The 16551-nt window shown below is 40.1% G+C and overlaps 1 protein-coding gene across 1 annotated transcript in view; it reads right to left on the reverse strand.

The window, feature by feature from the left end:
• Positions 1-16551, reverse strand: part of Elapor2 (endosome-lysosome associated apoptosis and autophagy regulator family member 2) — a 157850-nt gene that overhangs the window by 80160 nt on the left and 61139 nt on the right. The window lies entirely within an intron of this gene.

Here is a 16551-nt window from a genome sequence, read left to right on the forward strand (position 1 = left end):
AATTTAGCCATGCCATTGTGAACATACTGTATTATGTATCATAATTGTGCATGACTTTATTTATGAGCTAAATAAATGAATGGAAAACATATAAGCAAGCCACTATAGGAAGTATCCAATTACATCCCATAGGTTTTTTTTTTTTTTAAATAGAACTATCAAGTAACATCGTCACAGGGAATCTAGTAGAAGGTCTTAGCTGCTAGTCTGCTCTTCTAGATTCTATTTTAATCTGAATGTTCTAAGAATTCCCCCAAATCATCAATTCTGGGCTCCTATGCTAACAGTTCCCATGATTTATCTCTTTCCTTCCTTCCTTCCCATTTTCCACTCTTCCTCTCTTCCTCCCTTCCTTCCTTTCTTCCTTCCTTCCTTTATTGTAAGCAATAAGAATAAACCAGGCCATGCTTTTGACAGTCCCTGCACCCCAAATTTCCAATAGAATGTTCTGAATTTCCTTCCTTAGCCCTCACCAACACTGCTGTTAATATTTCTAATAATATTCTATCTGGCAAGTGACATGTTGTGTCAGGCAATGCACTTATTTTCTACTACATTTCTCAGTTTTTCCCAAGCATTTACTGAGAGTATTTTACATGCCATCTCTACTAATCATCATCAAACTTCGGTCATCACATGACACTGCTCCTGGTGCTCCAGAGTATCCACTGGCAATTATTCTGAAAATTTTTATCAGTCACAGACCTGTGAAAGGCGGGGACCAGCAAGAACACTTCCAGTTGAGACTGGGAAAAAAGCTTATGGACGACAGAAGGAGGCTGTACTTAGCTGAGGTTTCGGGATGACCATTCCTAGTCAAGGTGGCTGAATCTAAGCCTTTAACTGGTGGAATTATAACTGAGCACTAGTGTGCTGTGCCTTTCTTCTTCTGACCATTTTGCATCTCTTTTGGGTTTGTCGGGGAGCCTCATCTCCTGTGCACTATACACTGGTATTCAATATTAGGCCAATAAAAGCTTCTCCCAAATGCCTATTTGCACATTTGCCTTTATCTCGGTGGGACATGCTGGATGGCTATTCAAGGAGCAGACAAGACCATGGGGTGTCCAACCTTAGCAGCAGCAGTGGCAGTGAGAACAGACAGCCAGAAAAAGCTGAGTGTCCTGTACCTAAAGCTCTAAACTGTAAGTTTAGAAGAAAATTGAAGAGCTCCAGAGAGCAGCTGAAGGTAGAGACCCTGAGAAGCTAAGGCTACAGAAACCAAGAGATCATTAAGAGTCAAAGACTGGAACTAAGACTTTGAGTACAACAGGTCTTGGTGAATAGAAGAGTCTCACAGTACTACCAAAGGCTGAAGATTCCAGTGCAGCCAGAGTCCAGGAATTGCAACTCTAGCTAGCAGGTACTGGCAGTCTGAGCCCAGAACAAAACATCTCAACTTGACCACGAAGAGCAATAAGCCTCCAGCTCCGAAAGCTTGAAGCCATAAGCCTCTTTAATCCAAGGCTTAGATCTATAAGCCTCTGGATCTAGAAGCTTGTCTTGTGAGCCTCTGGAACTCCGGACCATCAACACTAAAGTTACCACTTGTTTCATGCCTCTCTTACAGTTTTTCTCTGGATAGAGCAAAGGACTCTCCTATCACCCTGTAACAGTGTTGCCAGGTGGTACTTCCTAAGGAATCTGGATGAGAAAATCCATCCCTACCTTTTTCCAACATTGGTTGGCAGCCAGCATTCCTGGCTTCTGTCTCTTTCACTCCATTTCCTGCATGGGGACACTGCCACCTTCTGTGACTACCTTTGGGGTTAACATCCATGATCCATCTCAAAAATTCAATTTGCATGATTTTTTGTCATGTAAGAATTACAGTGTGGGAATTTTGTTTCTGTGTTTGTTTTTATTTTACTTGAGAGATTATCTCTGTGGTCTCTGTGGAGGACAGCCCAGACTGGTCATGTATTTACATAATGACTTTCATATTCCTCTGGTTCCTAGCTATTTATATTCAGACAACTTCCTTATTTCTACATTCCACAAAGAATATCCTAGCTTCTATATATAAAATTTAAGCTATTTCTTATCATGCTAGCAAAATAATGATGCTATGATGTATGACATGAATTTCAAATACAGAAAGACCTTTGAATAGAGCAGGGAAGTCTCTGGCTGATTCTGGTTGCCAGTTGTGACATCAGAACAGTGGTGAATACAAGGAAGCAAGGTCTTGTTTTCTTACTATAAAGTTGCATATAATATGCTAATTGTTTTTCCTGTGATTGCTTCCTCCTGCTTGCCACCTCTGCAGTACCCAACAATTCCAAAGTTCTGTAGATACTATAGTTACCAAACTCTGAAGATACCCTCAGAAACCTGTAATGTGTTTCTTTATAATTTAAAAATACTGGAACTCAATCCTATTTCATACAAAGGGCAATACTTGATGCTCAAGGATTTCCATTGCAGCCTAAACCAGATGGATTTTGTTTCAAATTATTTATTAATAGACCATTTCATGTGAGCTCATAACACTTTTAAGACTCCACTCATCAAATCCATCAAATTATTTAAAAGTAGTGTGGTGTAGTAACATTATTGAAAAATGATACATAACCCCCCAATTCTACTCAGAGAACTGAATAACAAGAATGTCAGCCCATAAATGTTCAGATTAATAGTAACATTCCAGAACCCTAACTACGCCTTGATCAAGAAAACCAGTCCTTTGTTTCTGAGAACTGGAAAAAGAACTCAGAGATTAAGAGCATAGGCTGTACTTCTAGAGAATCAGAGTCTAGTCCCAGCACCCAATGGTATCTCTCACAACCATGTAAATGGTATCTCACAACCATGTAAATACTCCAGTTTCAGGGGATCCAACACCTTCTTCCAGACTCCTTGGGTACCAGACAGGCACGTGGTACATATATGCAGGTCCTCACATATATACACAAAATAAAAATACATAAATCTTTAAAATGTCCCCGTGGTAAAAGGCAATTTTTTTAAAGAGATAAAATCATTTTTCACCCAAATACAAAATTAATGCATGCGAAAGGTTCATGACAAACTAGCAAGTCAATCCGTAAAATATTGCTACCAGTTCAAAGGAGAATTCAAGGGGCATACAAAAATAGGTAACCAGGAAAGCAAAAGGCATTTGCTTATGCTAAGTGGCAAACATCCAGAGGGTAATAATCAACTGCATTCCAAAGACAAAATAAAGTTTCATTTCTGAGTAGAAGGTGCATTCATATTACTGCTGGCTTCCCATAGCTCAGCATTATTAAGTCTTTCAATGACAGTAGAAGGTGCAGGGTCTCTGGAGACCGACCACTCAGAAAGTTACATTTGTTAATCTTTTCTGTCTGTTTCAGCATGCTTCAGACCTAATGAGGGGAATTTCTTGACAATTATTCCAACACTTCAGAGCTCCTGATAGTATATCACTACACTGATTTGAGTCACAGTGTGTGTTCACAGGCCACAGTCTGCAAACCAAAACCTGGAACAAGAACACAGCCTGATTCAATGCTAAGGCTGAGCATTATGTACATATACACGTGTCTGCAAAGCACAGGGTTCTACAGCATGGAAACCCAGTTTCCAGTGCAGGGCAAGGCACTGGGATTCCTGGGAAATCTTACACTGCAAACACAATCCAAATGAAATGGAACATAGAATTACTACTGATCATAGGACACTTAAAGGAAAAATCATCCTCCCACAGATGTCAGCATCCTCCCTCCACAAACCATACGTGTATCACAAGTCAAGGTATACACTTAGACCCTCAAATAAGTGCAAATTGAGTCACGTTACACATAAAACACAAAACATAGGATATACTCCATGGACATTCGATTTCCACAGTATCCCCCCAAACAAAGTCATCATAAAAATCCTCATAGAGATCTCTGTAAACTTTGGGTGTCATTGTTCAAACATGACAAAACTGTATAACATTTATGGTTCACACATAGGCTACATATGCAGTTTCTAATAAATCTCATACAAAAATTAGCATTGATAACATGCATGCATTACTTTTAAATAGATATTGTGTTAGTCAGCCTTCAGTAGCATAATGAAATGTCAGATAACTTATTTGTGACTGATGTATGTACACAAGTATGTGCAGGTATATGTACCCATGAATTATGTGCTTAAGCAGGAGGAATATGTATACCATTGTCTTCTCTCCCTCTCTACCTTAATATTGAAAATGGGGTCAATCACTTGAACATGATTTTGGGTAAGCTGACTGGCCAGTGCACTCCTGGGATTCACCTGTCTCCATCCCCCAGTGTTGAAGTAACAAACATACACAGTCATACAAGGCTTTTACCCCAGGTCCTCTCACAGTCACTATGAATACTTTTACCCACTGAGCCATCTCCCTAACCTAAGATCATTAACTCATAAAGAAGAATTCATTTTGGCCCACAGTACTGAAGGTTCTGGTCTGTGATCAGTTGGCACCATAATTTTGGGCTCACAGTGAAGCAGCATGTCAGAGTAGTAGTGGGTGGTGGCACACCAAAGCAGCAGGAAGCAATAAGGACCACACTCCAAGCCCCATTTCCTAAAGGTTGCTCTACTTCTCAAGGGTACCAGCTTGGTGACCAAGCTTATGACACATGGGCCTTGAAGAGAATCCAAGATCTAAATTTAAGCAGACACTGACACACATCTTATATACATAATGGTTTACAAAATTGTCTATATGTCATTTTAATACTATATATATATATAATATATATATATATATATATAACTTTTTTACTACCTGGTATTTAATTATTAAGTAATATATATATAGTCTTAAAGGCTACATGGGAGATTTAAAATTACCTCCTCAATAAGCTTATCATTTTGTCAATATGACAGATACACATGCACACACACATACACACACACACACACACACACACACACACACACACACACACACACACATACACTCTCTCACACACACTTTTGCTCTCAACCTCTCTCTCTCTCTCTAAGCAACCATAAAGAATAAAGTTTCCAAGTGTAACAGCAGTACTGCAAATCAGTGTGTAAATAAATGCTCTATCTGATGACAATTACCTGTGAAAAATCCCTTAACTGCCCAGGAGGTACAGTACTGTACTGCTGCTCCATAAATTCATTGAAGCCAATTTCCCCTTAAGCATTCTATCAAACACCCATTCCTTAGAACTCGGGTAACTTCCATGTTAGAGGCCAACATTTCTAGGAAGATAAGAATTTTTAATGCTTAGCACTGCATTTGACAGAGTATGTTAGGTGAGTTTACAAAACATTGATTCCATGGTATCATGATTTCAGAGTTAAGGATGTTCCTGTGAGCTGGAACAGCTTGAAAAGGCATGACGAAGAGGGCCTGGAAGACGGAGAAAAGCCCAAGTGTGCAAACACTCACTTCATGAGTGCCTAGCTTCACAGGGTATCATGAGGAGGATGTCACGTCTGAAGACAAAAGACTAAGGGTATGCTGTAAAATGCACTAACCTACAATAGATTAATTGGTGAGGGAGCACAGCACAAATGACTGAACATAGCTGTTACTATGAAATTTGTTCATGCCAATGAGCCACAATGAGGAAATTGGCTCCTCAGCTTCTCTCTCTACCCTCTGTAAGCAATTTCAGAATTGCCCATAAAGGATAAAGATACAGCAGAGACAATACTTTCTAGTTCAAAATAAATAAAAGAGCCAAGAGGTTTTGGAGGGTGGTTCAGGGTACTCACCATGCAAGCATGAGGACCAGAGTTAATGTCCCCAATAACCACATAAAACTTGGGCAGCCATGAGACAGGATTCCTGGGGGTTGGGGGAAAGCTACAAAGCTTGGCCAGCCAAATCAGCAAGTTGCCATTTCAGAGAGAGATCATGCCCCAGTAAAATAAAGAACAAACATGGAAGTAACCTAATGGCAGTCTGATATCTGCATATAGGACAGGAATGCATACTCTCACATGTGAGTGCACACACACACACACACACACACACACACAAACGCGCGCACGCAAAATAGACAAATAGCAGAGGCAATTCTCAGACTTTAAAGCAGAGAAAAATATTGGTACTTGCAAAAACCCGAGATGGGACAAAAAGAAATAGGTGTAATTTATTTTCTCTACTTTTATTCTTCAAGTAAAGTTCCCCATCTGAATTTTCATGCAAAACATTGAGAGCTTCACTGCCTAAACCTGATGAGACTGCTATTCCCAAAGAACTCCTAGTGGAAGTACTCAGCAAGCAGCTGGCACACTGAGTGAGAGAGGAAAAGGGAGAAAATACGAGGCTGCAGGGCCCAGGTCAACTACTCAAGTGCAGTTCCAATGAGTGAAAAGATCTCAGTGTCCTAGGCCTAAGGCTGGGGGCACACCAACATTTAATGCCTACACACCTGAGAGGAGCCCCGTCAGTCTGCATTATCAAGAATATGAGCTCAGTTAGACTTCAGAAATATGTATTTTCAGATTTTTCTTTTATAAAAGGAACATGATGTTACCATAGAAACCTATGGCTAAGTAAAGTAACATATATCTGATCTATTTAGGACATATCCTTTTCATTTGTGAATACTATTTTATTTTAGAGAATATTTTCAAAAAGTTTATGTTTTCAACCTAACTTCAATGTTAAACAAGTCTCTATAAGTTCATCATTATTTTTCTTTTAATTCAATATAGCTTTCTTGAGCATCTCACATGAGCCACTGTGTGGATAACAGAGATACACCACAAACAATATTGTCAAGCGTCTGCTCTCAGGGGGCTTATATGCAAATGTGAAGGAAAGGGCATGGGGTTTCTTTCTTACAAGACCCAGCTTGTATTTTGTGCCTCCTGTGGCCCAGTTAGTGAGGGGACTGGGCAGCGGAGTTGGACAGATGTAGATTCCAGTCTCTCTTGTCTCATAAATCACTAACTCTAAGATTCTAGGTGACTTGACAAATTCAGGCTCCCCCTAAGCCATAGGAAGCAAAAGTGACACTTCACTTGTTAGAGTCCTTATCCTACATTTCCACAGGTATTAACAAAGGGAAGCCAATCATTTTCATTAACTGTGTGCCACCACAGAAATTCTCAAAAAGATGAATATTTGAAAACAAGACCACCCGTAAGGAAACTGGAGTCTGAAGGAGCCATCTTAAGCTGTGTCTAGCTATGGATTTGTTTAATTGCCTTGAGACACTGATAGTTAGACTACGTATAACATCAATAACCTGAATAGCCGATGCTAAAGAAAATAAAGCTCATTTCTTTTTTAAGGCCTAAGGACTGAACAAACAGCTCTACAGTTAAGAGTATTACTGTTCTTTCAGGAGATCCCATTTTGGTTCCAGGACCCACATGGTGGCTCACAGTCATCTATAACTCCAATGCCATCAGATGTGATGCCTTTTTTCTGGCCTCTGTGTGCGCTAGAAATGAACCTGAAATACACATATAAATGTGGCTAAACATTCACACACATTAAATAAAAACCAGATAAAAGTTTATTATTAAAAATGTTAAGACTATGCTATCTAATTACATTAACTTGTTTATATCTGCTCCCACGAACCTGTAGAAGAATGAATTCATTTCTAAAGGGAACTGACTATAATAAATGAGTGGAAATACTATAAGCAAGGAAAAGTGGAAATGGCAATAGACAGAAGTATCAACAGATATTTCTGGAAAAGATGAGCTCTAATTGAGTCATCAAAGCATGAAACTCTAAAAGCTAAAGGCTACACAGGTTGTAAGAACAAGAAAACTGGAGATTCAGAATAGAAAGCATCAAATATCGCAGAAATCCGAAGTGAGAAATAAATCTAAAATCAGGAAAGCAGGTTCGAAAACTGTTTAAGAAGGGCAGTTCCACAGTGTTTCCTCCGCTGTCAGGCAAGAGGTCATTTCCACACAACATACATACTAGAGAGGCTAGCAATGCAGATAACAGGTTCATCAGAAGAAGGGAAAGGCATCACCCTGACTCCTGAGCTCCACCTCCCGGGCACTTCCCCTCCCTGATGTATGAGTTCAGATAACTCCAGCATCAGTGTGGTTTACCCTCCAGTCACCACCACAGAGCCTGGGAGATCCATTTTCCTCCTCTCCCAAGTGTGCCGTCAGAGTCCTGACACTCACTTTCACCACATTGCAGTGATCTGCACACTTGCTTGTCTTGATTGAGATTAGCTGCAATGTAATATACACGAGATAGAGTGTTGTCAGTGATCATAACATTGACAACCTTTTCAGAACCCTATCTCAAACACAGCTTCCTTCTTCTCACTAGAATTTATTCACATAATGGTCCTACATGGAAGCAAGGTCATTCTCATGTCACACCCTTGTCTCAATCATGCTTTTCCATACCTGGATGGCTACCACCAATAGCTTGAATGGTATCCCTGCTTCAGTTCCTATCCAAACACCACATTCCACAGTCAGTTGCAGTGCAAGCATCTCATTATCTACATCTTCCCTGCTCAAGCCTAGCATGATTTTCCATTGGCCTGAGGATAAATCCCTTAGTCAGCATAGCTTCATGGGCTTTGTTTTCATCATTTTCTATCTTCTTCAAACTTCATTTCTAAGCTGTGTCTGTCTGTCTGTCTGTCTGTCTGTCTGTCTGTCTGTCTCTCTCTCTCTCTCTCTCTCTCTCTCTCTCTGTTTGTGTGTGTGTGTGTGTGTGTGTGTGTGTGTGTGTGTGTATGAAGCACTGAAACTGCAAATACATTATACTCCCCCTCCCACGCCTGAAGGTACGAGCATGGGAGTTTTTCTCTGCCTGGAAGGTTCTCTGCCTGTAACTTTCATTAGCACATGGGAATCTATGTAAAACCAAACCACTTTTTAACAGGATCTATTCCTAATATTAACAGGATCAAGGACAAGAGTAGAGTATAGATTGAGGAGATCCTATCTTTTCTTTCCTTCCTTTTACCCTCCCTACTTCTTCCTTCCTTTCTATGATGGGGATCAAACCCCAGGACCTTGTACACACTTGTCAAGCACTCTCCCAATAAGCTGGATCCTCAGCTCTGCCTTTTCCTACTCTATTCCTAGGTCATATCTTGAGAGACCTCTTCACAAATTGTGACAGTAGCTCATGCACCCATTCCTTGTGATTGTCTTGTCCACAATGTCTATATTCAAGAGAGTGGAGCATGGAAAACTCCATGGAGGCCTTGGTGGCATTTCAGCTGTTTTTTTTTTTTAAATCTATTTTTCTCTCATGCATACATCCCAACTTCAATTTCCCCGCCCTCTACTGTTTCCAGCCCAGACACCACCCCCTTCTCCCCCAAATCCATTCCTCCTCCATTCCCTTCAGAAAATAGCAGTCTTCCCAGGGATATGAACCAAACATGACAAAACAAGGTCTGTTAGCTCAATTGGTTAGAGTATGGTGCTAATTTCAGGCTCTTCAAACATGTAATTCCAAGGTCTCATTAACCATAACACGGTATTAAAAGGGACATGACATGAGGGGGTAAAATAGACTGCAAGGAAGGACGATGGACACCTACAAAGAAAGACCAATGTGCAGTAGCTTATAATAGAGACTGCACAGAGCCCCTCTTCCTCAGGTTGGAGTTGATACTAGTCTGTATTACATGACAACACCCCACCAAAAATGCATCAATTCCCTTATAAAATAAAATTTCCCAGAAGGTGAAATGGTCCACCTTTCTCCTGAAGAGTCATTGAAGTAATGTGGGACTTCATGGAGGTAGATGCCTTGACTAACCAAAGTAAGAATTATAGAAGAACACATGAAAACACAGTTTCCCAGACAGGGGAAAATCAAGCCATTTATGTCTTATTTACACCAGGTTACAAGCTTATTTGCACATAATATAAATGGAAGTCTTCTAAAGTGACCAGGCTGAAATGGAAAAGGCACCTCTGCTTCTGAAAAAATTGAGCAACTGAACTATTTAATGACCACCAAGACAAGGGGCATGGAGGTCCATAGATGTTCTTGTACATGTCTATAGATATACACACATACATATCCATGATATAGCAATTCTACTTCTAGGCACACAGCCCAAAGAAACCACTGTATTTTGTTTTGTAACACTATTTAAAATAGTGAAATCTATAAAACAATCTAAATTTTTACCAAAAGAACTAGCTACTAAGAAACTGCTCAACATCCTTTGCCATCAGGGAAATGCAAATCAAAACAACTCTGAGATACCATCTTCCTCCTATTAGAATGGCTAAAATCAAAAACACCAAAGACAATTTATGCTGGATAGGATATGGATGGAAAAAGGGGAACACTCTTCCACTGCTGGTGGGAGTACAAACGTGTACAGCCACTTTGGAAATCAGTATGGAGATTCCTCAGGAAAATAGGAACCACTCTACCACAAGATCCAGCAATTCCACTCTTAGGCATGGTATACCCAAAGGATGCACATTCATACAACAAGGACATCTGTTCAACTATGTTCACAGCAGCATTATTTGTAATAGCCAGAAACTGGAAGCAACCTAGATGCCCCTCAACTGAATAATGGATAAAGAAAATGTACATTTACACAATGGAAGTAAAAAACAATGAAATCTTGGAATTCATAGGCCAATGAATGGAAAAAGAAAAAACCATCCTGAGTGAGATAACTCAGATACAGAAAGGCAACATGGTATGTAGTCACTCATATGTAGATTCTAGACATAGAGCAAAGGATTACCAGTCTACAATCCACACCTCCAGAAAAGCTAGGAAACAAGGAGGACCCTGAGAGAGACATTCATGGTCCCCCAGAGAAGGGGAAAGGGACAAGATTTCCTGAGCAAATTGGGAGCATGGGGAGGAAAGAGAAGGAGTTAGGAGAAAAAGAAGGGGAGAAGAGGAGGGTAGAGGAGGACATGAGGGCACAGGAAGTTTGAGTAGGGTAAGAATAGAGGAGACCAAGATAAGAGATACCTCAATAGAGGGAGCCATTATAGATTTAAAAAGAAATCTGGCACTAGGGGAATGTCCATGGATCCACAAAGATGACCCCAGCTAAGAATCTAAGCAATAGTAGAGAGGCTACCTCAAATGTCCTTTCCCTATAATGAGATTGATGACTACCTTAAATGCCATGCTAGAGCCTTCCTCCAGTAGCTGATGGAAACAGAAGCAGACATGCACAGCTAAACACTGAGATGAACTCCTGGAATCCAGTTTTACAGAGGGAGGAGTGATGAGCAAAGGGTTCAAGACCATCCTGAGGAAACCCACAGTAACATCTGACCTGAGCAAGTAGGAGCTCTAGGACTTCAGTCTGACAGCTGGGGAACCAGCATAGAACCGAACCAGGCCCCCTGAACTTAGGTGTCAGTTAGGAGGCCTGGGCAGTCTATGGGGCCTCTGGCAGTGGAACTAGTATTAATCCCTAGTGCAGGTACATGGGGAGGGCCTAGACCTTTCCCCAAATGATGTGACAGACTTTGATGATCACTCATGGAAGGCCTCACCCTCCTTGGAGAGTGTATATGGGGGATGGAATGGAGGGGATTGGTGGGGGCTATGGGAAGATGGGAGGGATAGGGAACTGGGATTGATATGTAAATTAAGATTGTTTCTGATTAAATGAAAATTTATTAAAAACATAAATAAATAATAAAAAAGAAAAAAGAACTAGCTATTAAATTATGGTGATACCGGTAAGACTTTATATAATCTACTTGAGCAGGGTGTTGGTGGCACATGCCTTGAATCCCAGCACTCATGAGGCAGAGGCAGGTGTATCACTGTGAGTTCAAGACCAGCCTGGTCTACAAGAGCTAGTTCCAGGACAGCCTCCAAAGCCACAGAGAAACCCTGTCTCGAAAAACAAAAACAAAAACAAAAAATAAAATAAAATAATAATATCAAGGAGTGTTTAAGAACAAAAATATTGATAACACATTGAGCTGCAAAACTAAGGCTATAAAGCAGTAAGTATGGACTCTTTTAAAAATGTATACAGACCCAGACTTGTGGGACACAATGAAAGCAGTGGTAACAGGAAAGTCCATAACACTAAATGCCCACATAAAGAAGCTGGAGAAATCACACATGAATGAATTTACAGAAGAACTGAAAGCTCTAGAACAAATAGAAGCAAACACACCCAGGAGGAGTAGAAGCCTGGAAGTAATCAAATTGAGGACTGAAGTCAATAAAATACAAAGAAAACAAAACAAAAATCAATGGGAAAAAGAGTTGATTCTTTGAGAAATCACCAAGATAGACAAACCTTTATCTAAATTAACCTAAAGGCAGAGAAGTAATAGCTAAATTAACAAAATCAGAAGTGAAATCAGGGACATAACAACAGACACTGAGGAAATCCAGAAAATAATCAGGTCATACTTCAAAAACCTGTACTCAACAAAATTGGAAAATGGAAATGGACAGCTTTCTGGATAAGTACCACATACCAAAATTAAATCAAGACCAGATAAACAAATTAAATAGACCTATAACCCCTAAGGAAATAGAAAAAAAAATCAAAAGGCTTCCAACTAAAAAAGCCTAGGACGAGATGGTTTCAGCACAAAATTCTACCAGAACTTCAAAGAAGAGCTAATACCAATACTCCTCAAATTGTTTCACACAATAGAAACAGAAGGAACATTGCCAAACTCTTTATGAGGCTACATTTACTATGATACCCAAACCACACAAAGAAGCAATTAAGAAAAAGAATTACAAACCAATCTCATTCATGAACATTGATGTAAAATACTCAATAAAATACTGGCAAACTGAATCCAAGAACACATGCGAAATATCACCCACCATGACCAAGTAGGCTTCATCCCAGAGATGCATGGATGGTTCAACATATGAAAATCTGGCAATGTAATCCATCATATAAATAAACTGAAAGAAAAAAATGATCTTACTAGATGCTGAAAAAGCCCTCTACAAACTCCAACACCCTTTCATGATAAAGGTCTTGGAGAGATCAGAGATGCACGGAACATTCTTAAATGCCAACAAGCAAGCCAACAGTCAACATCAAACTAAATGTAGAGAAATTCAAAACAATTCCACTGAAGTCAGGAACAAGACATGGCTGTCCACTTTCTCCATATCTATTTAATATAGTACTTGAAGTCCTAGCTAGAGCAGTAAGACAACAAAAGGACATCAAGGGGATACAAATTGGAAGGGGAGAAGTCTAACTCACTATTTGTAGATGATATGATAGTCTACATTAGTGACCCGAAAAACTCAACCAGGGAAATCCTACAGCTGATAAACACCTTCAGTAAGGTACTTGTAGCAGGATACAAGATTAATGCAAAAAAAAAATCTGTAGCCCTCCTATATACAGATGACAAACAGGCTGAGAAAAATATCATAGAAACATCACCCTTTACAATAGCCACAAACAACATAAAATATCTTGGCATAACTCTAACCAAACAAATGAAAGACCTGTATGACAAGAACTTTAAGTCTTTGAAGAACAAAATTGAAGAGGATATCAGAAAATGGAAAGATCTCCCATACTCATGAATAGAAGGATTAACATAGTAAAAATGGCAATCTTACTAAATGTAATATACAGATTCAATACATAACCCAGCAAAATTCCAGCAAAATTCTTTACAGACATAGAAGGAATAATACTAAATTTCCTATAGAAAAACAAAAAACCCAGAATAGCCAAAAACAACCCTATATAATAAAGGGACATCTGGAGGCATCACTGTCTACCATAGAGCTGCAGTAATGAAAACAGCTTGGTATTGGCATAAAAACAGACAGGTGAACCAATCACAGACCCTGATATTAACTTACAAACCTATGAACACATGATTTTTGACAAAGAAGTTAAAAATATAAAATGGAAAAAAGAAAGCATCTTCAACAAATGGTACTGGCATAACTGGATGCTGACATATAGAAGAATGTAAATACATCCATATTTGTCACCATGCACAAAACTCAAGTCCAGATGGATCAAAGACCTCAACACTGAATTTCAGAGTTCAATGCCAGCCTAATCTACAGAGCTACTTCCATGAGATCTTGGGCTGTTATGCAGAGAAACCCTGTCTCGAAAAACAAAACAAAACAAGAGAAAGTGGGAAGTACCCTTGAACACATTGGCACAGGAGACCACTTCCTAAATATAATACCAATAGCACAGGATTCTGTATTTTCCAACATTTCCACACTTAAATTACTTTCCTTAAGTTCATGGGCTTTGCTAAGGCAAACTATCCATATTCTTCCTCATTACAATTAAAGTACACGGTAGGACATGCAAAGATTCGAAGGATAGCACTGAAAAGTCATTGTACCTCCATTCTTTAACCTTCATTCTAAATTGGTTTTTCTGATGGATGGAAATCATCAAGCTAGGCTTTAAATGCATAGAATACACAGGTCACAGGTCACAGGACACAGGTCTGTGGAAGCTGAGGAGTTTACATTGTGCCCATGCACTCAGATACAAGGCTTGTGCTAGGAAGTAGATAATTGCTGGAATGCTAGAATGGGAGGAATGAGAGAAATAAGTAAAGGAGCCTGGACAAGAGGTTTTGCTGACTTCACAATCTGGCTCCCAAAAAGACAAGTCCACACTGGAATTCAGCTAAGCCATGGCAGAATGCAGATGGAAAGGATTTATAAAAATGCAATTCAAATTCAAAAGCTAATTCTTGTCAGTGCTACCAACTGGAAACTGAACTTCACTTAGAAGGAGCCCAAACGGAAATAGCATACATGATAAAAAGGCTCTGAATCTTAACATGCCAAACCATGTTTTGTTTGCAGATTTTGTGATCTAAATAAAAACACACTGGGTATTTATGTTCTTTGTTCACTCAGAATCTTTCAAGTCAATAAAATTTTGGTTTGAGTTTCATATAATCCACCAAGGATTTCTCAAAATACTTCCGGGGAGTGGGGAGACAAACTCGAAACATCCATTAAGGAGGCATCTTTCTAATTAGAAACAGTAAATATGTGTCATTCTGTACACTCGGCACCTCCTTTGCATTTTTTTCAGGTAAAAGTGAGCCTCCAGCTCTCATGACACATTGGGGATCTGTTCTATGATTCCATACAGTTCTGACTGAACAATTAATCACTGATGAAACCTTGCCAGGTCCTGAGGTGAACACGCTGTCTGACCAATTACGATGAATTATTCACCAGCCAAGATGAAGAAAGCCTAGGAACCTTCTCCTTTTGCTGTGTCTAAAATGAAGAAGGGAGACCACAAAACAAATAACAACAGATAAACCAACAATGGAAGTCAAGGCTCTCTGGGAACAAACAGTGATGGCGAGTTTTCCTGGCTTTCTTTTCTTCCAGCTGACGGCAACTGGGTCAGTGTAGGCTGGAAATACTCCAAGAGAAGCCCGTCTTCCTCATCAGAAATGGAAGGCGAGCCCTTTGGGATGGAGACTAGCTTGTGTGGAATGAGAAGTCCATGTGCCTTTTTCCTGTTTTCTCTCTCTCTTCCAGCCCCACCCCAAAGCCAGCAGGAGTTGAGGGAATTTGTGCTGCCCAGGGAAGACAAACTCCTGAGATCCAGAGAGAAAACTTGTCAAAAGGGATGAAGGAACTAGAACAGAGCATATTCTGCATGCAGACTGTGGAAGAAGAGACTCGTTGTTTTCTCTCCTTTCGTTCTCTTTCACTTCAATCCAGTCCAGTCCGGTAGGATTGTGTCACGGCATGTGGGTTGGAATTACACAGCCATTCATTCTCTGAACAGAAGGAAAACAAAAAGGATTCACTGGAAGAAAAAAAAACCCTGCAAAAAACAGGGAGGAGGAAATCTCCCTACTCAGCACATGAACAAACACAAGTCCCATACTGTGGAGGGCAGGATGAGGACTCCCCCAGCCCAGCAAAGCCTCCTGTGCTTCCATACTTGGGCCCCAGTTGGTGGAATTATTTGGGAGGGATTAGGAGGTATGTCATTGAGAAGGAGGGGCTCTCTCCCTCTAAGTCTCTCTGTCTCTTGCTTGTGGATCAAACTGTGGTGCATACTTTTAATCCCAGCATTTGAAAGGCAGAGGCAGGTGCATCTCAGTGAGTTTGAGGCCAGCCTGGTCTACAAAGTGAGTTTCAGGACAGCCAGAACTATTACATAAAGAAACCCTGTCTTGAAAAATCATACCAAAAAAGGGGGGACTTAAGCCCTTGGCTCTAACTCCAGCTCTCTACCTGCTGGCTTGCTAGCTTGTTCTCTGACATGATGGTCATAAACACACCCTCTGAAACTAGAAGCTTCAGATAAACCCTTCTGAGTTATCTTGGTCATGGAGTCTTATTCCAGCCATATAAAAAGTAACTAATGCACAGGCGCCCCTGTATAATGTAGCATAGCTAAAGTGTGGAGAAATGAACAACAGTGTGCATTGTCACTCCAAGCTCTGAGGGACACAAGGAAGACACAATACCCTTCCCAGAAACAAAAAGCAACCAACACCTTTTGAAAACTGACTGACACTAGAGTTACCAGCACAAAAGATATAAAACATGTGGTCAGAACCTGACCAGATCCATTGCAAAGAAACCAAACTAACAGAACAACCAAGCAAGCCAACAATACAAGGGATGTT

The sequence above is a fragment of the Cricetulus griseus genome (genome assembly GCF_003668045.3).
Source record: "Cricetulus griseus strain 17A/GY chromosome 1 unlocalized genomic scaffold, alternate assembly CriGri-PICRH-1.0 chr1_0, whole genome shotgun sequence".
NCBI lineage: Eukaryota > Metazoa > Chordata > Mammalia > Rodentia > Cricetidae > Cricetulus > Cricetulus griseus.